Genomic DNA, 24242 nt, shown 5'->3' on the forward strand with positions numbered 1-24242 from the left:
CGGGACGACGTCAATGGACGTAGTCCCGTCAAAGGAGGTCCGCGCTGTAGCCGTCATTCGGCTATAGCGTGGGTCTCAAGTGGTTAAAGAGGAAGTAAACTCTCCCACTCTGATGCTTCTTTTCATTTAGTCCATTATAATAAGTCATTATCAAACTATAGCCACTGTAATCCAGCCCAAATCCAATATTACTTACTGTTTAAAGAAACTTTAAAAAACTTGTTTCCAGGGGTTAGGCAGCGCCATCTTAAGTATTGTTTTCCGAGTCCACAGTGGAGTGCATTTCCGCCCTTACATTGAGCACTTCCTGTACTGTTAACCAAGCCTCCTTCTCAATCCAACGTTTCTATGGCAACCCTGCTTCCCTGTTCATAGCTTACTTGTTTATTTCATAGTATTTACTTGTGCCGATGTCTAATGTTTCCCTTTGTCAGTTTTATCAGCTTCAGCTGATAAGACTGCAGTAATGGCCAGGTTTACATTGCATGTCACATGGTGTGTAGGAGGAAGCTCTGAATGAGTCTGAAGTCTCCTGGGAGTTCAGTGTTGTGCCGTAGGAAGTCCTGATAACAGATAGATAATACATGGAGAGTGTGACGTAAATCAGGGGAGATCTGGGCATGCTCAGTGACTTCATTCTAAAGAACAAAAAGGATTACAATACTAAGCAAGTAAGGAGATATCTACAAGCAGTGTTCATTAGGGTTTTTTATGCTGATTTACATGGGACAAAGTTGTGGGGGTAGGGTTTACAATCACTTTTTACTATCTGTGCTGGCCCGGCTCATCCACCCCTCCCCTCCCTACATAACCTTATATTAAGCTGCTGGGGGAGCAGCAATTGGGAACACTATAGTGTGTCACTTGAATGAGAGCTCTGGGGATGCTGGGGCTACAGACATCACATCTAAGATGAGGACACCAAAAGCAGTCTCCGGGCTTTTGTATGTCTGCACAAGGGAGACTTTTACAGGTAAAAAGTGCATATAAAATATTTTGAAAATCAATTTTTTGTTGTTTTTAATCAACAATGTTGTGGAATTTGTAGTGCCTAACAGTGAGTTTACTCCATGCTAGAAGTACATTTCACGTTTTTTTCTGCCCACTTTTATTTAAAACAAAGCGAAAAGAACCACAAAAGTTTACATGGACATCTTCCCACTTCAAGGGTTCTCACCATCAATGCGATAAACATACAATATTCAGCCTCATGGCTTTCTTTGCAGGTTCACTGCTTAGGCCTCCTGCCTTATTACTCCAGACCATCAAACATACAGTTCCAGTGCTCATGCATAAAACGCTGTACCTAAGTCAGCTCTGTTTCTTCTGCAGCTCCCAGCTGCTACAGTGCATCCGGAAAGTATTCACATCTCTTCACTTTTTCCACATTTTGTTATGTTAGAGCCTTATTCCAAAAGGGATTAAATTTATTATTTTCCCTCAAAATTCTTCTCAAACAATACATCATAATGACAACTTGAAATAAGTTTGTTTGAAATTATTGCAAATTTATTAAAAATAAAAAACAAAAAAGAAATGTACATAAGTATTCACAGCCTTTGTGCAATACTTTGTTGAAACACCTTTGGCACCAATTACAGTCTTAAGTCTTTTTGAATATGGTGCTAAAGCTTGGCACGCCTATTTTTGGGCAGCTTCTCCAATTCTTTTTAGCAGGACCTCTCAAGCTCCATCAGGTTGGATGGGGAGCGTCGGTGCACAGCCATTTTAAGATCTCTTCAGAGATATTCAATCGGGTTCAAGTCTGTGCTCTGGCTGGGCCACTCAGGGACATTCAGAGAGTTGTCCCGTATCTACTCCTTTGTTATCTTGGCTGTGTGTTTAGGGTCATTGTCCTGTTGGAAGATAAACTTGCGCCCCAGTCTGAGGTCCAGAGCACTCTGAAGCAGGTTTCATCTTTCCCTCAATCCTAACTAGTCTCCCAGTTCCTGGCGCTATAAAACATCCCCACAGCGCGGTGCTGCCACCACCATGCTTCACTGTAGGTATGGTATTAGCCAGGTGATGAGCGGTGCCTGTTTTTCTCCAAACATGACGCTTGCCATTCAGACCAAAGGGTTCAATCTTTGTTTCATCAGACCAGAGCATTTTGTTTCTCATGGTCTCAGAGTCCTTCAGGTAACTTTGCCAGGAGGGCTGTCATGTGCCTTTTACTGGAAGAGTGGCTTTCGTCTGGCCAAGCTACCATACAGGCCTCATTGGTGGAGTGCTGCAGAGATGGTTGCTCCTCTGGAAGTTTCTCCTCTCCCCACAGAGAAATGCTGGGGCCCTGTCAGAGTGATCATCGGGTTCTTAGACACCTCCCTGACTAAGGCCCTTCTCCCCCGATCGCTCAGTTTGGCCGGGTGCTCCACTCTAGGAAGAGTCCTGATTGTTCCGAACTTCTTCCATTTATAGATGATGGAGGCCACTGTGCACATTGGTGCCTTCCTAGCTGCAGAAATCTTTCAGTACCCTTCCCCAGATCTGTGCCTTGATACAATCCTGTCTACAGACAATTCCTAGGACTTCATGGCTTGGTTTTGCTCTGACATACACTGATAACTGTGGGACCTTATAGAGACAGGTGTGTGCCTTTCCAAATTATGTCCAATCAATTGAATTTACCACAGGTGGACTCCAATCAAGTTGTAGAAACATCTCAAGGATAATCAGTGGAAACAGAATGCACCTGATCTCAAGGCTTCACCTTGTAAAAAAATATCCAATCAGATGCAAGGAAAAAAAAATTCTACTTGCACATGATTAAGTGATGGAAATCAGCAGAGCTTCACCACATTCACTAAGCTCTGGGGAAAATGAGTGCAACTGCACATGCAAAGGGCACCATCTATTTGTCTTTAGTAATCCACCCCAATGTGCCTACCAACACACTAAAACAATGCACTCTTCATGCAGTTCCTAACTTCTCTCAATAGTTGTGAAAGAACTCCTTGAAGTGCTGAATATCAGTACCCTTAAGCCCCGTACACACTATCAGATTGTTGAGTTTTTCCTTCAGATTTACCAAAACCATATAATATGAGGTCAAACCTTAGGAGTTTCAATGTGTATGCAATCAGGCAGGGCCTTCTACTACATGGTTTTGGTAAATCTGAAGGAAAAACTCAGCAGACAATCTGATAGGGTGTACGGGGCTTTAGAGGGAAGAGTAATCTGTAGGTGACTCCTCTCTACGTGTTGTCCATTGCTGGAACTGTTGCCGATACATTTTTCCGTAAAGGCAGTTCTCATACTTCATTCAGCCTTCTGGTCTCGGTGTTCTGCATTTTTTTTTTATTTGGACCAGTTACTGTATCTCCATGGACTTCTAATCTTAATGGACTTTCAATTTAAAACAACATTGGGACTGAAAGCCTTTCTGTAGCATGTGAAATGTTGGAAGAGGGAAGATTAAGCAGCAGCATTTCCAGCGAAAATCCCAGATTACCCTTACCCGCTCAAATGCTATTGCTTTACAGTTTGAGTTTTTCATTAAAGAGACTTAATGAAATTGACTACAGAGAATTCCCTCCAGGGGGAAATTTTTGCTTTATAAAAAAATATATATGATAAAAAATGTAAAATGTAAACATCTTACCAAAATTTACTAAAAGGGGAAACGTCCTTAGAAAAACATAATCCCCCACCCTTACAAAGCAAAAGTTGGAATGACAGTACAGTTCTCAGATCATGGTTCCACCAAAAAAAAAAATATATATATATTATATATATATATATATATATATATATATATATATATATATATATATATATATAAATATATATATATATATATATTACACAATAATATTTATAAGTAATACTGAATAAATTCATTATATTTGATTTATTGCACAGATTCTTTATTATTCCTTTTCTGGAGTTTCCTGTCCCTTAGCTGTATACCTTTCAAAGTTTACACTACTGCCCCCATCTCTATATAGATGTTCCTCGTTTATCCATGAGTAATGATGGTATTTACTTTTTTCTATATAAGGCTTAAATAAATTTTTATTTTTGAACTTTTTATTTCATCATTATTTTTATTTGAAGTTATCACACCCCTTCCCATGATCCCCTAACACTCTGGAGTCCTACATTTCCTTCTTTAAGTAAGTTTTTTTTCTTCCCCCTTTCTGGTGGGTTTTGTTTTTTAATTATCACAACATTGTGGTTTTTGTATTATTTCATATGTAAAATGTTGTTTAATTATTATTTTTTTGAAAAACATCATAAGCTCCTGATGAAGCGTTTCATAGAACACGTAACATGTAGAGCATCCTTGAGCTGAATCATCTGTGATACACTGCTTTCGTAAAGAACTTTTATGATTCCTTTGTATTTTTCTCCTATATTATATACTATAACAAAATGGGAATGTATAAATCATTTGTTTAACTGTGATGTACTAGACAGTGTAATCATTATGCTCGGAGGTAATATAATGTATGTTTTTTGCTTTTAGAAATAAATATTTTTTAAATTACTGTCTTAAAAATTGTGTCTATGCCTAAAAAGTCCATAGTCGTCAACAATAGTTTGTCTTGTTCTATGGTTCCACCATATTTCTGATGCAAACAGCAAGCCATGAGCATTAATACGAAGACACGCCTAAACCGCAATAAAAATCAAGGATATACCTATATCCCACAGCCAGTAATGGGTGAACTGAACCCAGGTTTTGGGCACCCAGGAGCAGAACCAAATAAGATTTTCTCACATCTAATGGTACACACAGACACTCTATGGTCCTTGCTTCTATCGACTGGTTTCGGCTGTAGATTCTGTTTCTTATGACCAGTACACTTTAAGGCGTACTTTTTTTTTTCATCTTGTGAAAGAACCCATATGTGATGCTCCATTACACCATTACAGATTTAAGTGAAGTGCGAATGAATATAAAAACAGGATATAAAACAGAATCCTTGTTAAAATAAGGTAGACTTTCCATACAGTGCAAGCCACCCTCGTTTATAGACGATTTTAATATGTTATTTAGGATATGGCGGCACTACCGTCCTTGAGGACTCAAGGCATTCGGTAGAGTTCCACCATGGGAAGCACACCAAGTCCCATTTATCATTAGTGTCTGCTGAAGTGTTATAGATGAAGTCAGGTGGAAAGAATGTGTGCTATGCCGATCAAGGCTCAGAATAACGGGGAATATGAGTGCGCTCGGGGCCATGCCACCATATTGCAAAAGCAATCATTTCCAAGAGTGTGTCTGTGGCTACAACACTTTATAGCTCTACCTTCTCCAGGAGATTACCACCTTACCTAGTAAACGTGCCATTATTTCATTTCCACGCATTTTTCTTTCACTTGGCTACTTCCATTATTTCAGTGTGAGCTAGTGATTTCTTGAATCCGGGAGGTATTTGCTCATATTATAAAGTGTGATTTGCCATGCAGGCAGACAGTGATGTAATCAAGGACTACTGTACACCAGTAAGTGTTATGAATGTTAAAGGGAGACTGTCAAGTCACTTCAATGAGAGCCTGGTTGCAGCTATAATTGGAAATGATACAGTCATTTTCTAACATGATTCTCACACATTTATATGCTGTACCATATTTCAGGTTTCTCATACATGCAGGTAAACTCTCTACTGGTCATCAATGAGTTAGCTAGCAAAGTCAGCAATAATCATTTAGATTTAGATGTCATAAGCCCACTCACTACAATCTCCTATAAGTTTTAACGTGTTAATGTTGGCTTGTTAATATAATTTCAGAAGTACCGTTTAATATTTTTAATCAGCAACATTTTTAAAATAATACTTGGTGACCTTGCCATGGAGGTCTTGTCACCCTCTCTGAGACTACAAGTGGTCTTTTAAATAAACACTAAGGAGGTATGGTAACTGTAAACTAGGGAGGAGCCAAACACCCCCTGGGTCGGTTCGCAGTAGAACATGCGAACAGCCAAAAAATTCATTCGAACAAGCAAACACTGTTAAAGTCCATGGGACAAAAAAAATGTGAAAAATCAAAAGTGCTAATTTTAAAGACTTATATGCAGGTTATTGCCATAAGAAGTGTTTGGGGGGCCCGGGTCCTGCCCCAGGGGACATGTATCAATGCAAAAAAAAAAAGTTTTAAAAACTGAAGTTTTTTTGGAAGCAGTGATTTTAATAATGCTTAAATTGAAACAATAAAAATGAAATATTCCTTTAAATATTGTGCCTGGGGGGTGTCCTTAGTATGCCTGTAAAGAAGCACATTTTTCCCATGTTTAGAACAATACCACAGCAAAATGAAATTTCTAAAGGAAAAATTTGAATTTAAAACTCCTCGCAGCTGTAATGTATTGTCACGGTAATATAGATGAAAATCCTTTAAAAAACAGCATGGGTCCCTTACTCTGAGCCTGGGTGACAGAGGATGAGGAGAATGAGGACGGCTTTGTTATCCACTCCACCAACTCTTCTGCATGTTCTGGCTCAACATGGCCAACAGCAGAAAAAATGGAGTTACGTACCGGTAACATCCTTTTCCAGGAGTCTTTCAGGACAGCCACCTTTGAGAGACACTGGCTCCTCCCCTCTTAGGAAACACCGCCTTCATTTTCATGATTTAAGCCTCCTCCTCCCTTTGTTCCTCAGTTCTTCCAGAGTACCTCCGGCCAACTGGGGAGACACAAGAACACGTCAAACAAATAAACTTTTAGTCTTACCTGACGGTCTCATGTGATGAGTTCCCGATGATCTGCAAAAAACCTGGGTGGGAACCGATGCTGTCCTGAAAGACTCCTGGAAAAGGATGTTACCGGTACGTAACTCAATTTTTCCCCAATCGTCTTTCAGGACAGCCACCTTTGAGAGGATAAGCGAGTACCTTGTCTTAGGGTGGGACCTACTGCTTGCAGCACCTTGTGACCAAAGGGCTTGGTCTTTGGCTGAGAGAAGATCCAATCTATAGCGCTTCACGAACGTAGAAAACTTGAACCACGTTGCAGCTCTACAGATCTGTTCAGGAGACGCACCAGCCCACTTTGTCTGCGGAGTTGCCGCTGCGAGTTTACTCACTTTCCTTGCCGTAGTGATCGTCTCAAAAAGACAGTTTTGAGAGTAATCAACCATAACAAGCCAGATTCCAATTGCTGAAAAGGTTCTTTGTGAGAACCTGTAAAACTAATGAGCGACCCCGACTGGGGAGGGGACGACCAAAGGTTTGGTCTTTACCTACTTAAGGCTCTAAGAACCATACTATACCAAGGTCTGATATTAAATGCCCTTCCAGGAATACGCTAAAAGCGAAAACCTGACTCTTCAATGTTTATGGGGCTAAACCTTTATCTGCCCCTGACTGCAGGAACTCTAGAACGGCTACAAGGCTGTGCACATTGAAGGAGTTCTCTGAGCACCAGCTGTTGAACCGCCTCCATACCTTCAAGCTGCAATTCAGAAGAGTGGCTATTAAACAGTCTGAGACCCCTTTGCCCTTCGGCAATTCCTTCTCAGTAGCCAAGCTGCAAGAATCCACCTGGGGACCGCAGATTGGACCCTGGGAAAGGAGACACTCTTAGACCGGGAAAACCTGGGGGGGTTCCACTGACAGGCCCTTCAGAATGGAGAACCACGGCCTCCTGGGCCCAAGAGGTGTGATTAGAAAACAGGTAGTAATCTCCACCTGAAAACTTCCCTGACCCTGCAGGAATCAGAACGGGAGGGGAGAAAGCATAGCACTTAGAGAAACCCTAACTCTGTGCTTTAGTGTGTCTGCTCCCGACCTCCCCTCTCCCCTGTTCATGGAACAGGAGATGGCTTCCTTTGCGTTTTCCCTTGAGAAAAAAAGAGGTCTATCCAAGGAATCCCCCAACTCTGGGTGATCCATTCGAAAAACCTCCTGCTTGAGAACCTGGTTGCTCTGAGGAAATCTAATATCAGAATTTGCTCTCCTTTCAAACAGATCACTGGAAAGACAGTATTTTAATATTCGGCCCATCTGAGGATGGCCTTCGCTAGGACCCATAAGGATCCGCTCCAGGAGTCCCTGTCCTGTCGACGTAAGCCACTGCCAAGGGATTGTTTCCATGACTCTTACATGAAGTCTCCAGAGAACTCTCTGAAAGGTCCTGAGAACCAGATCTACTGTTCTCAACTCCCTCCAATTTGAGGATCTCTTAGATTCCTTCCTCTCCCAGGTACCCTGTACCAAACAGGAGTCTAGGTGTGTACCCCAACCTAAGCCGTTCGTATCGGTTGTAACCACCCTGGATACTGGCAAACTCCATTCTAGGTCTTGTAACAAACGTGCTCCCTTTCCCAAAGGGACCTCTTTACCTGAGTTGGAACCGAAACCAAAAAGTCCCAAGACCCTTGACTGTGGTCCCAAACCTTCAAGATAAATAGTTTGCAGAGGACGGTAACATGACCCCATCCACTGAACTGCTAGGAGCGTGGCTGTCAGTAAACTCAACCTGCCTGAGTTTTTTGACGGTTGCCCTGGAGAAACAACAGTGCTAGGTGTATCTTCTGGATCTTCTCCAAGGAGGGAAGACCTTTTGTTCTGTTGAGCCCAGCACCTACCCCAGGAAGGTGACCCCCTGGTAAGGAATTTAAGTTGGGTTTCTCTAGGTTCAGAGGCCAACCCAGGCTCACCAACAGGTCTTTTGTTACCTGTGGATCCCAAATCGACTGCGCCAGAGAAGGTACAAACAGGAGAAGATCGTCAAGACACACGATCACCGAGACTCCCCTGAGACGCAGGAATGCCAGAACTTCTACCATCACTTTGGTGAAGATACTAGGAGGAAAGGGATAGCCCAAAAGGGAAGTGTTTTGAACTGAAGGTGTAGCACCCCTACAGAAGTTATCACTGCCAGCCTAAGGAAACGCTGGTGGTTCTCTGCGATGGGAATATGCAGGTATGCATCCTTACTATCCATGCCCTGAAACAGTTTTGGTGGAAGAGGTGCCCTCACCCAGTAACCAAAACCAACGAAAGCCGTCTGTAGGTGACTAAGACACACAGACGCTTCAGGTTCGGGATGAGCCTGAACTTTTTCCAAAGGCTTGTGAACCACAAAAAAGTGAGAATAGGAGCCCTTCCTATCTATCCTGCTGGGACCTGTATTACCACTTCCTGTTCCTCTAACTCCTGAAGAGGAAAGAAGGGCACATTTTGGCAGCTCAGTGACAAGGAGTCTCAAACAGGGGGGAGTTCTGAAAACTACCAACGGTAACCTCTTCTGATGATCCTCATCACAAACTAATTGAAGGTGATCATCTCCCACTGGGGGAGGAAGGCCCCTTTTTATATATTTCCTCTTAAGGGAAACGGCCTTTATCTTATCAGCCGTGCGATCTCGCACTGCTTCAAGACCTGGCCAAAAACAGCAGGTCTCCAGTAAAAAAGGATTACACAGAGCTTTTGCATTGGACGCCTTGACCCCCTGCCATGTCTTCAGCCTTAAGGCCCTCCAGGCTGAATTGGTCAGAGCCGAAGATCTTGCATACATTCGCCTGGATTGAATCGAAGCAGCGTATGCCAACTCCTTAAGCAGCGTGGGAAAGGAGGATAGAAAGTCTCCTCTGCCGTCATTGCTTCATGCATTAATCTGGCTAAGCCGACACTTCATATTATGAGCCACCCCTGTGGCCGCTATGGCAGGCTTAGATATTTTCTTAAGAGAAAAAACCCATGCATCCTTCAGAAGTGAGTCCATCATTTCAAACCATAGGGTCTGAAAGTATTCCCATGTCCCCGAGGACAGGTCAGTATGCCTGGACATCTGAAGAAAGGTAGCCTCTAACCTGGGAGATTCTATTCCAGACAAGAGCTTCCTCTTCCGCCCAAGAAAAAACCTTTGTTTTAATGCACCAGAAAAGAAAGGTTTTCCTTCGGGACCCCGCCATTTCTGATGGCATTGATCAAGACGTCATGAACCGGGAACACCCGCTTCCCCCAGGCCCTAGTACATCTGATCGTGGGGTGACAATGCCTTCTTTTTCTCTTGTATGCCTAAAGTGGTATGAATAGCTCCCAAGAGCTTATCCACTTCATCCAGGGGGAAGTTTACATCGTGAGGTTCTTTTGGGTTCCCCACCCAAGCCCTCACCATCAGATTCCCCTGGGAGTCTGAGACGGCACTGTCAACTTCTTCCTCAACTTCCTCTCTGGAACCCTCTAGACTCTCCCTTAACCTGCAGGAGGAACATCCATCGGGTTAGGTGGAACACTCTGCTGTGCTGGTGAAAGAGTGCTCTGGAGCTGAGGCCACTGGAACTTTCACAGAAGCCGCCAGATATGCACCGTGTTCTGCTGCCTGTTTCCTGATGGCGCTCAAACAGGGACCTGAACCCTGAACCCTTAGGTTAAAGGTCTGACTGAGCTATCCGGTGCTTCAATACACTCTTAACCAAGTGCCCTGAACCAGGGATTCCCCCAAAGAGGCTCTATATGAAGGACGCTCCCTCCTAGAACCAAGGGGAGATTTGCTCATGTCCCCTACGGCACCTGGTATTCCCAGGCGGTCTCCCATCCAGGTACTAACCAGGCCCGACCCTGCTTAGCATCCGAGATCAGACGAGATCGAGCGCATTCAGGGTGATGTGGCCGTAGGCCTCTGAGACATAGAGATAAAAGAGCAGCATAAAATCCTAAAAAAAGAAACACCAGCACTACTTAAGAGGACCACCGGGAGTGCCCTCCCCTAGGATCAATCTCCATCTGGATCCCAGACGCACTGCCCTTCCCCCCGACCACCTAGGGGGAAAAAACACCAGTGGAGCTACTGGTTGTAAGGTAAGGGAACCCCTCGCCAGGGCTTTTACCTTTGAGTGGCTGGTGCCATTACTCCTGGAGCTCCTGAAGCCACTGCTTCGGACATTCTCCTGTTGAGGAAGAGTGGTACGAACGTGCCTCCAAAGCTACCTGTGCAACTTAGAAGAGAGGCTGCACCAGCCGAACGCTTGGTCCTCCTTCCGTCCGCGTCAGGAACCGGAAGACGCGGGTTCAACGAAGACGTCCGCCCCCACCAGAACTGACGTCGCCCGTCATCTGGTCCGGCCTCCAGCTCCAAGCCGACTGCAAACACAGGGGGACCTAGGACGTCCTGTTGCAGCGCCCCACTGGGCGAAAACAAATGGATGGACCTCCCTAAAACTTCCTGCTTTCCCCAAGCGAAGATTAGAGTGCGTGTAAAAAAGGTCAGTACAAGAGTTCAGCTCCCCAGCCGACCGGACTGCCTATCCCGTTGAAGCACCCTCCTGCGGGCGAACGAAGGGATGAACCTCTAAAGACTTCCTGCTTTCCCCAAGCGAAGTTTAGAGTGTATGGACAGTCAAAAATTCAGCTCCCCAGCTGACCGGACTGCCTATCCCGTTGAAGCACCCTCCTGGGCGAACGAAGGGATGAGCCTCTAAAAACTTCCTGCTTTCCCCAAGCGAAGTTTAGAGTGTATGGTCAGTACGAAAATTCAGCTTACCAGCTGGCCGGACTGCCAAAAGTAGACCGATAGACGATCGGACTGCCGAGTGGGGCCAGAGCTCCGCTCGGATAGCTTCAGTCTCTCCAACTGATTCAGCTAAGGTTCCTTAGCGGTGTCTCCCCACCGGAGGAAACACCATAACTGAGGAACAAAGGGAGGAGGAGGCTTAAATCATGAAAATGAAGGCGGTGTTTCCTAAGAGGGGAGGAGCCAGTGTCTCTCAAAGGTGGCTGTCCTGAAAGACGATTGGGGAAAAAAGGATAGGCATGCCCCACGGACACCTGCAGAGGATGCACCATGTACACCACCAGCACTGTTGACTGTAGACACAAAGGCTGCTTGTCCTCTTTTAGTGGCCTGTGAGCGTCTGCATCTCCTTGGTGGCCTTCCGGACATGGTGTATATTTTGTTTTGCACACGACACTACACTACACTGTATTAGATACTGTGTACACCACTAGAAGTGTAGTAGAAACTGTACACACTCTATTAGATACTGTGTATACCGCCGGGACTGTATTAGCAACTGTACTACAGCTGCACTTTATTGTGTACACCACCAGAAGTGTAGTAGAAACTGTACACACTGTATTAGATACTGTGTATGCCACCTGCACTGTATTAGAAACTGTACAATGGCTGCACTGTATTTTATACTGTGTACACCACCAGAAGTGTAGTAGAAACTGTACACCCCAGAATGCACTGTAGATACAGGCTACACTGGATGCAGAGTATATATACAGTATCTTACAAGAGTGAGTACACCCCTCACATTTTTGTAAATATTTTATTATATCTTTTCATGTGACAACACTGAAGAAATGGCACTTTGCTACAATGTAAAGTAGTGAGTGTACAGCTTGTATAAGTGTCAATTTGCTGTCCCCTCAAAATAACTCAACACACAGCCATTAATGTCTAAACCGCTGGCAACAAAAGTGAGTACACCCCTAAGTGAAAATGTCCAAATTGGGCCCAAAGTGTCAATGTTTTGTGTGGCCGCTATTTTCCAGCACTGCCTTAAAGAGGAAGTAAACCCTTCCAAACAACTTGGACCTATAGGTAAGCCTAGATTAAGGCTTACCTGTAGGTCCAAGCAATATCTCCTAAACCTATATGGTTTAGGAGATATTTGCCCAAAAATGGGCACCGCTGTCTACGGCGCATGCGCCGTAGACAGCGGCGCGCAGGCGCACTAAATGCGGCAAATCCAAGAATGGATTTGCCAAATTTGTCGACTCCCGTGCGCATGCGCGGGAGTGACGTCATCGCGGCTTCGCCGTATGACAGCAACGGAGCTGCGAGGCGCGACTCCCGTGCGCATGCGCGGGAGTGACGTCATCGCGGTTGCGCCGCTGTCATTGGTCGGAGCTGCGAGACGCCACCAGCAAGATGGACGCGGCGGACTACAGGGATCAGCGGCGACTTCGCTGGCTCCTGTGTCAGGTAAGTGACACATAATGAGCTACTATGCGATGCATAGTAGTCCATTATGCTTTACCTTTGCAGGGAAAAAAAGAGGAAGTAAACCCATCAGGGTTTACTTCCTCTTTAACCCACTTGGGCATGGAATTTACCAGAGCTTCACAGGTTGCCACTGGAGTGCTCTTCCACTCATCCATGACATCACAGAGCTGGTGGATGTTAGAGACCTTGCGCTCCTCCAGCTTCTGTTTGAGGATGTCCCACAGATGCTCAATAGGGTTTAGGTTTGGAGACATTCTTGGCCAGTCCATCACATTTACCCTCAGTTTCTTTAGCAAGGCAGTGGTCCTCTTGAAGGTGTGTTTGGGGTCGTTATGTTGGAATACTGCCCTGCGGCCCAGTCTCAAAAGGGGGAGATCATGCTCTGCTTCAGTATGTCACAGTACATGTTGGCATTCATGGTTCCCTCAATGAACTGTAGCTCTCCAGTGCTGGCAGCATTCATGACGCTAAGCACGTGCACTCAACTTCTTTGGTCGACCATGGGGAGGCCTGTTCTGAGTGGAACTTGTCCTGTTAAACCGCTGTATGGTCTTGGCCACCATGCTGCAGCTCAATTTCAGGGTCTTGGCAATCTCCTTATAGCCTAAACCATCTTTATGTAGAGCATCAATTCTTTTTTTCAGATCTTTAGAGTTCTTTGCCATGAGGTTCCATGTTGAACTTCCAGTGACCAGTATGAGAGTGAGAGTGATAGCACCAAATTTAACACTAACGAGTCACATGACACTAGGGAGGGAAAATGGGTAATTGGGCCTAATTTGGACATTTTCACTTAGGGGTGTACTCACTTTTGTTGCTAGCGGTTTAGACATTAATGGCTGTGTGTTGAGTTATCTTGAGGGGACAGCAAATTTACACAGTTATACAAGCTGTACACTCACTACAATACACCCCCAATTTACATTGTAGCAAAGTGTCATATCTTCAGTGTTGTCACATTAAAAGATATAATAAAATATTTAGAAAAATGTGAGGGGTACTCACTTTTGTGAGATACTGTAATATATACATATTAATACACCACCTGAAGGATATTAGAAACAGTACACCACAGAATGCACTGTAGCTATAGGCTACACTGGATGCAGAGTATATATATATATATATACACATACACACACACACACACACACACACATACAGTATATACATACACATGAGACTGTGTGTGTGTATATATATATATATATATATATATATATATATATATATAAATTCCCATAATGTTTGCTCTTTGGCGAACGGTCGAACACCCGATGTTCGACCCGAACATCAAGCTCATCCCAACTGAAAACCTGCCCTGAGAAATGCCATGCAGACATAGATCAAGGTACAGGCGCAGGTGGCAGCTGCAAAGAGGCTGCGTGATATCCACAGCAATTAGATGTATCAAAGGATGAAAAAGATAAAGGAAAATATTTTAATTAAAAAGGCAATAATGTGTGTTTCACAGTGCTTTAGCAAACTAAAGGGCAATCACGTAGGGCTTATTCACATCAGGGCTGTCTGCTGTGGTGCGTTTAACATACATGTCTTATTTTGTGTATTTTGTTAAAGCAGTCCCCCCTTTTTTTAATGGGCTGCCTAACACAGCACCACAAAACAAAGATAAGACCTATTGCATTTTTGCATTACAGTGTTTTACAACACATGTGTAACGTGTATTGGGTGCAGCAGAGTGGCCCTTAGGAATGACATCTACTTTAACCCTTTTGCTGCCAGAGTTGTTTTTGCATTTTTTTTCCACACATTAAAAAAATAATTTTTGCAGAAAATCACAAAAACCCTATATATTTTCTGAAAGGAGACATCCTAGAGAATAAAATCGCGGTAGTTCCAATTTGTTATCTTACACAAGATTAACACAAACATCTAGGAAACACAAGAATTCTGTAAAAAATATACTGAAGTTAATTTTAATGCACACAAACGTGATAAACTATCCAATTGTTTGATAAAATTTAAAAGATGAGGTTAAACAGATGCCAAACATGTCAAACCTTTAAGTAGCTGTACTAAAAAAAAAGAAAAAAAAAAGAAAAAAAAAAAGAAAAGGAGATCCCGTTACCTTATAGCAGATTAAGCAGCACATTGCTTGTACTGTCTAATCTGTTCCTCTCTAAGCTGTAAAAAACCTGGTTGATCCTGCCTGTTCCTGTGTCCCCCTTAGTAATCATTTGCTGATCCATGATTACTGTGGTTAGTTTACGTGATTCTGTCATCCTGCTGCTCTCCTCTCTCTCTCCGCCTCGCTCCTTGCTCGTTAGCTCCTGTGTATGTGAGCCGTCTCCACTCTCCCCCCCCCCGCCACGATTAGTAGCTGGCAGTAAGAGAGATTACCGCCAGGCCCTCTTCTATCAATCTATCCTAAGCTGTGTAAATGTTTTTATAGAGCGATGCCAGTAAATACCTAATTTCTGATCTTTAAGGCTGGTCTTGTGACCTCCGGCAGCTCTCCTCCCCCATCTAAGGGTTAGAGTGGGAGGGGCTATGCGGCCAGCACATCAGTCACGTAATCTCCCCGGCTGAGGGATCTCAGCCCCTTCCGCTGCAGCTCTTAGATCAGAGGAGGAGAGCGGCCAGAGGTCATATGATTGGCCATAAAAGATCAGAGATTAGGTATTTACAGACATCGGTTTATAAAAACATTTATACAGCGGAAGGGGGTGGGGGAGGGGAAGAGGGGAGAGCAGTGGGATGCAGGACTGTAATTATTTTAATAATAAACGAAAACATCTAAATACTCTTTTTCCTAATTAATATTAGACATCTGCAGACTTAAATATTTTGTTTCGTAATTTCGTTTTCGTCCAAAAAATAAATTTATTTAGTTACTCCCGAAATTCGTTTTTATTTACTTAGTTTTTCGTTAATTCATTTGGATTTCCGGACAAATGCAATTTTTTAAGGTCGAATCTGTCATTGAAGGCTTATGGTATCTGTCAAATGGTTAAAGAAGATTCGACGGAGCAGCGAAACTCAGTGTATGATGCTGCAATCATACATTCCCGGTCGAATATTTCTACTACAAGCTATAGTAGGATTCTAATGTTGTACGTCTTCTATGGGTTTTTTTAAGGCTATTTGCACTGCATACAGGTCATGTTAGCATTAAGAAAAAAAAAATGTAAGAAAAAAAAAACGTGTGGGGGTCCCCCAAAATTCCATACCAGGCCCTTTGGGTCTGGTATGAATATTAAGGGGAACCCCGTGCCAAAAAAAATGGCGTGGGGGGTCCCCCTCAAAATACATAGCAGGCCCTTCAGGTCTGGCATGGATTTTAAGGGGAACCCCGCACCAAAAAAAAAGCGAGAGCCTCCCATTGCGCGGAGCGGGCCGAGAACAAAGAAGAGACGCCGTGGAGGAAGATGCCGGACGAGAACACCGGAGCAAGAAGAAGCGGATCGGAGGAGGAAGAAGATGGAGGAAGAAACCAAAGGATGAAGAAAGGAAGAAGAAAGAAGACCAGAAGAAAGAAGATGAAAGATGACTTTAATAAAGGAATTGTCAAAGACTATCTCCTGTAATTTTTAACACTTTTGTCACTTTTTTGGTGACATGGTAGGGGTACTTTTGTACCCCCTTACCATTTCACACAGGGGGGAGGCCGGGATCTGGGGGTCCCCTTGTTAAAGGGGGCTTCCAGATTCTGATAAGTCGCCCACCGCAGACCGCCACAACCACCGGCCAGGGTTGTGGGGATGAGGCCCTTGTCCTCATCAACATGGGGACAAGGTGCTTTGGGGGGGCCCCAATGCATACTCCCAATATTGAGGGCATGTGGCCTGGTATGGTTCAGGAGGGGGGGCGCTCTCTCGCCCCCCCTCTTTTCCTGCGGCCTGCCAGGTTGCGTGCTCGAATAAGGGTCTGGTATGGATTTTGAGGGGGACCCCCACACCATTTTTTTTGCTGCGGGGTTCCCCTTAAAATCCATGACAGACCTGAAGGGCCTGGTATGGATTTTGAGGGGGGCGCCCACGCCATTTTTTTTCGCAGGGTTCCCCTTAAAATCCATGCCAGACCTGAAGGGCCTGGTATGGATGTTGAGGGGGACCCCCACGTCATTTATTTTGCGCGGGGTTCCCCTTAATATCCATACCAGACCTGAAGGGCCTGGTATGCTCTTGAAGGGGAACCCATGCCGTTTTTTAAATTTTTTTTAATTAAAGTCGTGTTGTAAGTCGCGCTGTGATTCACACTCAAGTCGTGTCCAAGTTGCCACCCAAAGTCGCGCTGGAATTCGTGTTGCCCCTGTGTGAATGGACTGTTATGATACAAGTTCAATAGACAGATTGTTATTGTCAGAGTCACGTCGAATCTCCTATCTGTATCGAACTGTTGTCAAAACGAAAGTGAAAATAAAGCATTTATTTATGTCGGATCTTTCGTTTTTCGGATTCTGTGCTTTCGTTATCGTTTATCAAAACAATAACAAAAATACATGAAATTCAGACAAAAACAAATGCACATGTCTAATTAATATACAGCTGTCACATGACCCAGCTCTTTCCCAGCCTGTCTGTAGAGAAACAGTGACAGGAGGAGCTTCTAGTCCTCTGCTACTGGTTACATGTTTAAAAAAAAAAAAACACAGACATTGGAATAAAGAGTAAAAATAATTAATAATTAATATCAATAAACATTTACATTGTCTTTAAAAATGTATATTTGAAATTAAATCTTTAATATTTTTTGGCAATAACATGGTGTGGGTGGATTTATGCCAGTCACAAGCTGTGTCACACCCCTCCAGCCTGTGTCTTAGAATAAGAGGGAGGTGAAGCCTCCATCAATCAAGATACAATACCCCCCCCCCCCCCCATTGTGTTTAGCTGGTTAGTGGGCATGAAGGAGGAGGGAGGGAGTGGGCTGTCATTTACCACTGTGTAAACGCCCACATGTGTGACTCTACAGTCACATAGGCTGCTCAGATGTGATAGCGAGGAAATGATCAGGGTAGAAAATACACTGAAAACTGAGCATGTGCAGAGCTGCCAACACTGCTGTGCAAAATTCTCAGTACAGAAACCAAATTTCAGTGACTGATTATGAACAGCATGTAATGCACCATTTATTGTTAGTCTTTTATGATGTGGGTTAAATGACACTTTAATGCTGATTGAGAGAATTGCTTTAGGCTGGTATTATGCATTTTTTTTCTGGCCCCACCCACCAGCACTTCTATGAGCAGCTAAGAATAATCAAAACCAATAGTTGCTCAGACTTTCACTGGAAACAGTTAAATGTGTATTTTGGTTCCTGAGAACTCTATTCTGATTTCTTAAAGAATGCTGGTGGCCCACATACAATCTCATTATTGTCTGGCAGAGGGGAATGTATTACAAGAAATACAGGATGAAGATGACAGCATTGTGTTACTGTGATTACATTACCAGAGCCTGCCAGGAAAACCTTTAACAACACCACAGCCAGCAGCCTGAGATTTCCTTGCTATCAGCTCCACACAATGTGAAATAATTGGGTATTAATCCCACTCCTTATTGCTTCTAGACAGCACATGAATACTTTTTCTTCTCAGTTTTAGTTTTTGGCATTGTATACTTTCCAAAGAAGAAAGAAAGCAGAAAGTTGGAAGACAAAAGCGTTAAGAAAAAGGCAATGTAGCAACTAAGAAAGAAAAAAATTCAATGACTGAAGTGCCAGTGAGATACAGTCTACAGGCTGCTTAATGGCACCACTGAGGTCAAGGTTATTAGATGACAACTTGGTAGGCCAGCAATTTAAAGGTACACTGTAGTCAAACATGAAGGCCATATGCAGGCAAGTGCATTGTGGTAATGAGTGGTAAAATCACACCAATGACAATCCAAGGAATGTGTAAGGAGTTGTCTAGCACCACATTCCAAAAAAATTTATAAGCAAGTAATGGCCTCCAAACATGAGAACCCAAAAGGTACTTAGGGATTTCAGGGAATTTATACATACTCTTTCCTAAATCCATCATACTGAATGTTAGTGATCTCACGTGTACCGTTTAGCCCATACCCATATACCTTTGGTTGCCTCTTGTTTATCTAGGGATGCCATACTCAGAGTATATTGTTTTCTATTAGAAAAAGAGTATCTGCAAAACGTGTTGAGATAGAGATATTGGCTATATACAGTCAATCTGGCCCACTTTGTTCCTCGTTACCCCTCGATCTGTTTTCCAGGGAGCCTTCAGCCAGGGACGATAGCACACATCTAGTTGTCTTGCCGTAAAAAGTGACCAGACTATAGATCTGGGTTTACACACTCTATATACACTCCAATATCAAAAGAAACCCTGTGAGGCCCTTCTTTTTAAACCTATAGACATTATTTCAGTTGGAACAAGCTAGCAATGCACCTTTTTACAGCAACCAAACTCCTCATAGCTAGGGCCTGGAAATCTCCTGTTCTCAGTTTGAAGCAGTGAATCATCATATGAATTATATCATAAAGAGGAAATTGACTTCTATTTTGTCAGACTCTCATGATAAATTCCTTTGCGTTTGGCAGCCTTGGATAGCATACGCACATCCTTCATGTTTTGACCATCATCTTTTAACAATCTAACAATCCAAGACCTCGCCCTTTTCTCCTTCTCTATTCCCTCCCGACTTACTTCCCTCTACTCCCATTTTTGTTTTTCCTTACTCCTTTCTGGTTTAACCAAATACCACTCCAGTTGTCAGGCCTAACTTTGGCTCTGATAGTTATTGGATAATGGAAGCCTAGAGATAAATGTCACTGACTTTTGACTCGTTCCTCGCCATGATTTTCTGGATCGCACCATCTTAGTTCCCGATAGAACTCTGGTTATTACTTGTATTGTATTTGCACTTTTTTGGCGATGCACAAGTCAAATCAATGGTCCTTTTGTGTGCAAATCAGTTTTCTCTAGAAATTTAACAGTAATAAAATAAACCCCAATAAGTACCTTATGGGTTTCCCTTGTTTGGAAGCCATTATTTGGTAAAGTTACACCCCAACACACCTAGGTAGAGCACCACAAAATAGGTGCATTATGACTTGTGTTCCCTGGGCAGCTAATTTTAAATGTACAGACTGCATTACCCACAAAAATGTTTAAATAATCCAAATGTAGCGGAGTAGTATAAATCTGGCCCAAAGTTTTGAAAGAAGCCAATTTAATAGCCACAGGCTACCTCAACGGACATGTGTCTTTTTTTTTTTTCAACCTATGTAATTTCCAACTTTTAGATGTCTTGTTGTGTTTCTTACATGGCTCTTGCAACTGGTTAGGACAACTAAAACAAGCCAAAACCTTCTGTTATTGGATTTTTTTGTATCCCTATTAAGTCCAGTATATATGTTGATTAACAAATATTTTAAGCCCTGATGAAGCCCATGGAACCCCTCAAATGTGTTGGCTTGTCTTTTTGTCAATTATATACAGTGCCTTGAAAAAGTATTCCTACCCCTTGAAATGCTCAACATTTGGTCATGTTACAACCAAAAAAGTAAATGTATTTTATTGGGATTTTATGTGATAGACAAACACAAAGTGACACATAATTGTGAAGTGGAAGGAAAATGATAAATGTTTTTTTTTTAAACATTTTTTACAAATAAATATCTGAAAAGTATTCAGCCCCCTTTACCCAGATATCCCCAACTAAAGTCTAGTGAAACCAATTGTCTTCAGAAGTCGCCTAATTAGTAAATAGAGTCCGCCTGTGTGTAATTTAATCTCAGTATAAATACAGCTGTTCTTTGAAGGCCAAGGAACACATTAGACAGCTCAGGAACAAAGTGGAGAAGTTTAACCACCTCGCGCCCGCCCTATAGCCGAATGACGGCCGTAGAGCAGGCGCTTTCGTCCGGTTTGCCGTCCCTGGACATCCTAATGTTTACTTCCGCAATGCGCGCTGCCGTGGGCGCGCATCACGGAAGTTCTGTGTTCGCCGTGTCCCCCGGGGACAGGCAAACACAGATCGCTGTAAACGGCCAATCACAGCGGCCGTTTACAGCGCGATCGGCGTGTCCAATGGTAGATGATCTCATATGTAAACATATGAGATCATCTCTCAGCGCCGCTCTCCCTCCTCACACAGACAGAGTGTGAGAGGGGAGAGATGAACGGCTGCAGCGGCAGCCGTTCTGCTTTCATTTGAGGAAAAAAAAAAAAAGGAAAAAAAAGTGTGCCATCCTCCCCCAGCAGTGCCATCCTCCCCCAGCAGTGCCATCCACCCCCAGTGCCATCCGCCCCAGTGCTACCTGCCCCCAGTGCTACCTGCCCCCAGTGCTACCTGCCACCTGCCCCCAGTGCCACCTGTTGTCAGTGCCATTTGTCCCCAGTGCCGTCATCAGTGCCACGTATAAGTGCCATCTGTCATCAGTGCCACGTGTCATCAGTGCCACATAGTGCCATCTATCATCAGTGCCACGTATTAGTGCCATCTGTCATCAGTGCCACGTATCAGTGCCATTTGTCATCAGTGCCACCTGTCAGTGTCACGTGCCATCTGTTGTCAGTGTCACGTGTCATCAATGCCACTTATCAGTGCCATCTGTCATCAGTGTCATCGGTGCAATGTATTAGTGCCGTCTGTCATCGGTGCCACGTATTAGTGCCATCTGTCATCAGTGCCACGTATTAGTGCCACGTGTCTTCAGTGCCACGTATTAGTGCCACGTATAAGTGCCACGTGTCATCAGTGCCACATATTAGTGCCATCTGTCATCAGTGCCACATGTCATCAGTGCCACGTATAAGTGTCATCATTGCCACGTATCAGTGCCATCTGTCATCAGTGTCATGTGTCATTGTCCTGGTGCTTCAAAAGTGTAATAAATAGTCAACAAGTTAGATGTGTTATTTATGCTCCTAGAACACATGATGGCACTCCCTGCATGTTGGGCCTCTCTATGTGGCCAGGCTGTGAAAAAGTCCCACACATGTGGTATTGTAATACTCAGGAGGAGTAGCAGAATTTTTTGGGGGGTGTCATTTGTGGTATACACATGCCATGTGAGAGAAATAACCTATTACAATGACAATTTTGTGGAGAAAAAAAAAATGAAAAATATTAATTTTGCAAAGAATTGTGGGAAAAAAATGACAACATCAAAAAGCTCACCATGTCTCTTTCCAAAAAGGGGTCATTTGGGGGGTAATTGTACTTTCCTGGCTTGTTCGGGTCACAAGAAGCGAGATAGTCCACCAGTACATCAGATGTGATCAATTTTGTGCGATTCGCACCACAGCTTGTAGACTCTCTAACTTTCACAAAGACCAAATAATATCCACTAATTTGGGTTATTTTTACCAAAGATATGTAGCAGTATAAATTGTGGCCAAAATTTATGAAGAAAAATTAATAAATTTGCATAATTCTGTCACAGAAACAAAGAAAAATGCGTTTTTTTTTCACATTTTTCGGTCTTTTTTCATTTATAGCGCAAAAAATAAAAACCCCAGAGGTGATCAAATACCACCAAAAGAAAGCTCTATTTGTGGGGAAAAAAATCATTTGGGTACAGTGTTGCATGACTGAGTAATTGTCATTCAAAGTGTGAGAGCACCGAAAGCTGAAAATTGGTCTGGGCAGGAAGGGTGTTTAAGTGCCCAGTAAGCAAGTGGTTAAAGCAGGGTTAGGTTATAAAAAAAATATCCCAAGCTTTGAACATCTCACGGAGCAGTGTTCAATCCATCTTCCAAAAATCAAACGAGTATAGCACAACTTCAAACCTATCAAGACATGGCCGTTCACCTAAACTGATAGAACGGGTATAGAGAGCATTAAGCAGAGAAGCAGGCAAAAGGCCTACGGTAACTCTGGAAGAGCTGCAGAAATCCACAGCTCAGGTGGGAGAAAATTGATCACATCACCCAAAGAACACCATCCCCACAGTGAAACATGGTGGTGGCAGCATCATGCTGTGGGGGTGTTTTTCAGCAGTTGGAACTGGAAACTGGTCAGAGTTGAGGGAAAGATGTATGGTGCTAAATACAGGGATATTCTTGAGCAAAACCTCTACCACTCCTTACCACTACCATGTGTGCAATTTGAGGTTAAGACGGAAGTTCACCTTCCAGCAGGAAAATGACCCCAATGACACTGCTAAAGCAACACTAAAGCAACTAACACTGCATATCACTCTAAAGATACCATCCCCACCATGAAACATGGTGGTGGCAGCATCATGTTGTGGGGATGCTTTTCTTCAGCAGGGACAGGGAAGCTGGTGAGAGTTGATGGGAAGATGGAAGGAGTCAAATACAGGGCAATCGTAGAAGAAAACCAGTTTGAGTCTGCAAAAGACTTGTGACTGGGGCGGAGGCTCAGCTTCCAGCAGGACAAAAAGCCTAAACATACAGCCAGAGCTACAATGGAATGGTTTAGGTAAAAGCATATTCATGTGTTAGAATGGTCCAAAGTCCAGACCTAAATCCAATTGACAATCTGTGGCAAGACTTGACATACCCAAAAAGACTTGCAGTTGTAATTGCAGTGAAAGGTGGTTCTACAATGTATTGACTCAGGGGGGCTGAATACTACTAAAAATAAAAATTTAATACCATTTATAATTTTCCTTCCACTTTACAATTATGTGCTACTTTGTGTTGGTCCATCACATAAAATGCCAATAAAATACATTTGTGGAAACATTTCAAAGGATGTAAATACTTTTTCAAGGCACTGTAAATAAAATAAAATGCTTTTTGGACTCTATGCATTCAATGTGGCGCTCCTTGTACTCCAAACTCCCTAAAATGTTTAGCAGTATGATGCTTTTCTGTAATTCCATCAGCAAATATCACAGGAAACTGCAAACTGGTACCACTAACCACAGCAGAAGAAGCAAAGAGATATTTCCCCAATATGGATTGGGGAGATTTCTCCTTACTTCCTCTATTGTGGTTAGTGGTACTAGTTTGCAGTTTCCTGTGATATTTGTTGATGGCATTACAGAAGAGCATCATACTGCTACACTGCTACACAATAAAAATTTTCAATTTTTCAATTTTTTTCTTCATGTTGCCACATTCGGAGATTGCATGACACAAGAATCACTGGATGCTATTTAGTTGCATGTGTCAATACTTTTATCTTTCATCGTGGAGGGTTTTTGTATTTTTCTATTCTCTAATAAATGTATTATATTATTATTCTCACATTGCACGTTGTGACACTCATTTGGTCTTCTGGTTCCTGCCAGTCTTGAACCTAAAGCCTGCTATTAGCTGATGTCACAGTGTAGCTCCAGGCTGTGGAAGGATCCTAACAATATTGCTGGGATCACCCCAGGTGCCTTGTTGACAGCCAAGTCCTGCTCTCAGCACATGGCTGAGACAAAAACGGCT

The 24242-nt window shown here is 43.3% G+C and overlaps 1 protein-coding gene and 1 non-coding gene across 4 annotated transcripts in view; both read right to left on the bottom strand.

The window, feature by feature from the left end:
- Nucleotides 1–24242, bottom strand: part of MPP7 (MAGUK p55 scaffold protein 7) — a 682552-nt gene that overhangs the window by 275240 nt on the left and 383070 nt on the right. The window lies entirely within an intron of this gene.
- LOC143999647 (5S ribosomal RNA) lies at nucleotides 10453–10571 on the bottom strand. The gene has a single exon (XR_013278109.1). It is a non-coding gene; the product is annotated as a 5S ribosomal RNA (ribosomal RNA).

The sequence above is a fragment of the Lithobates pipiens genome, unplaced genomic scaffold (genome assembly GCF_037356315.1).
Source record: "Lithobates pipiens isolate NorthernLeopardFrog02 unplaced genomic scaffold, aLitPip1_a1.2 Scaffold_19, whole genome shotgun sequence".
Taxonomy (NCBI): Eukaryota; Metazoa; Chordata; class Amphibia; order Anura; family Ranidae; genus Lithobates; species Lithobates pipiens.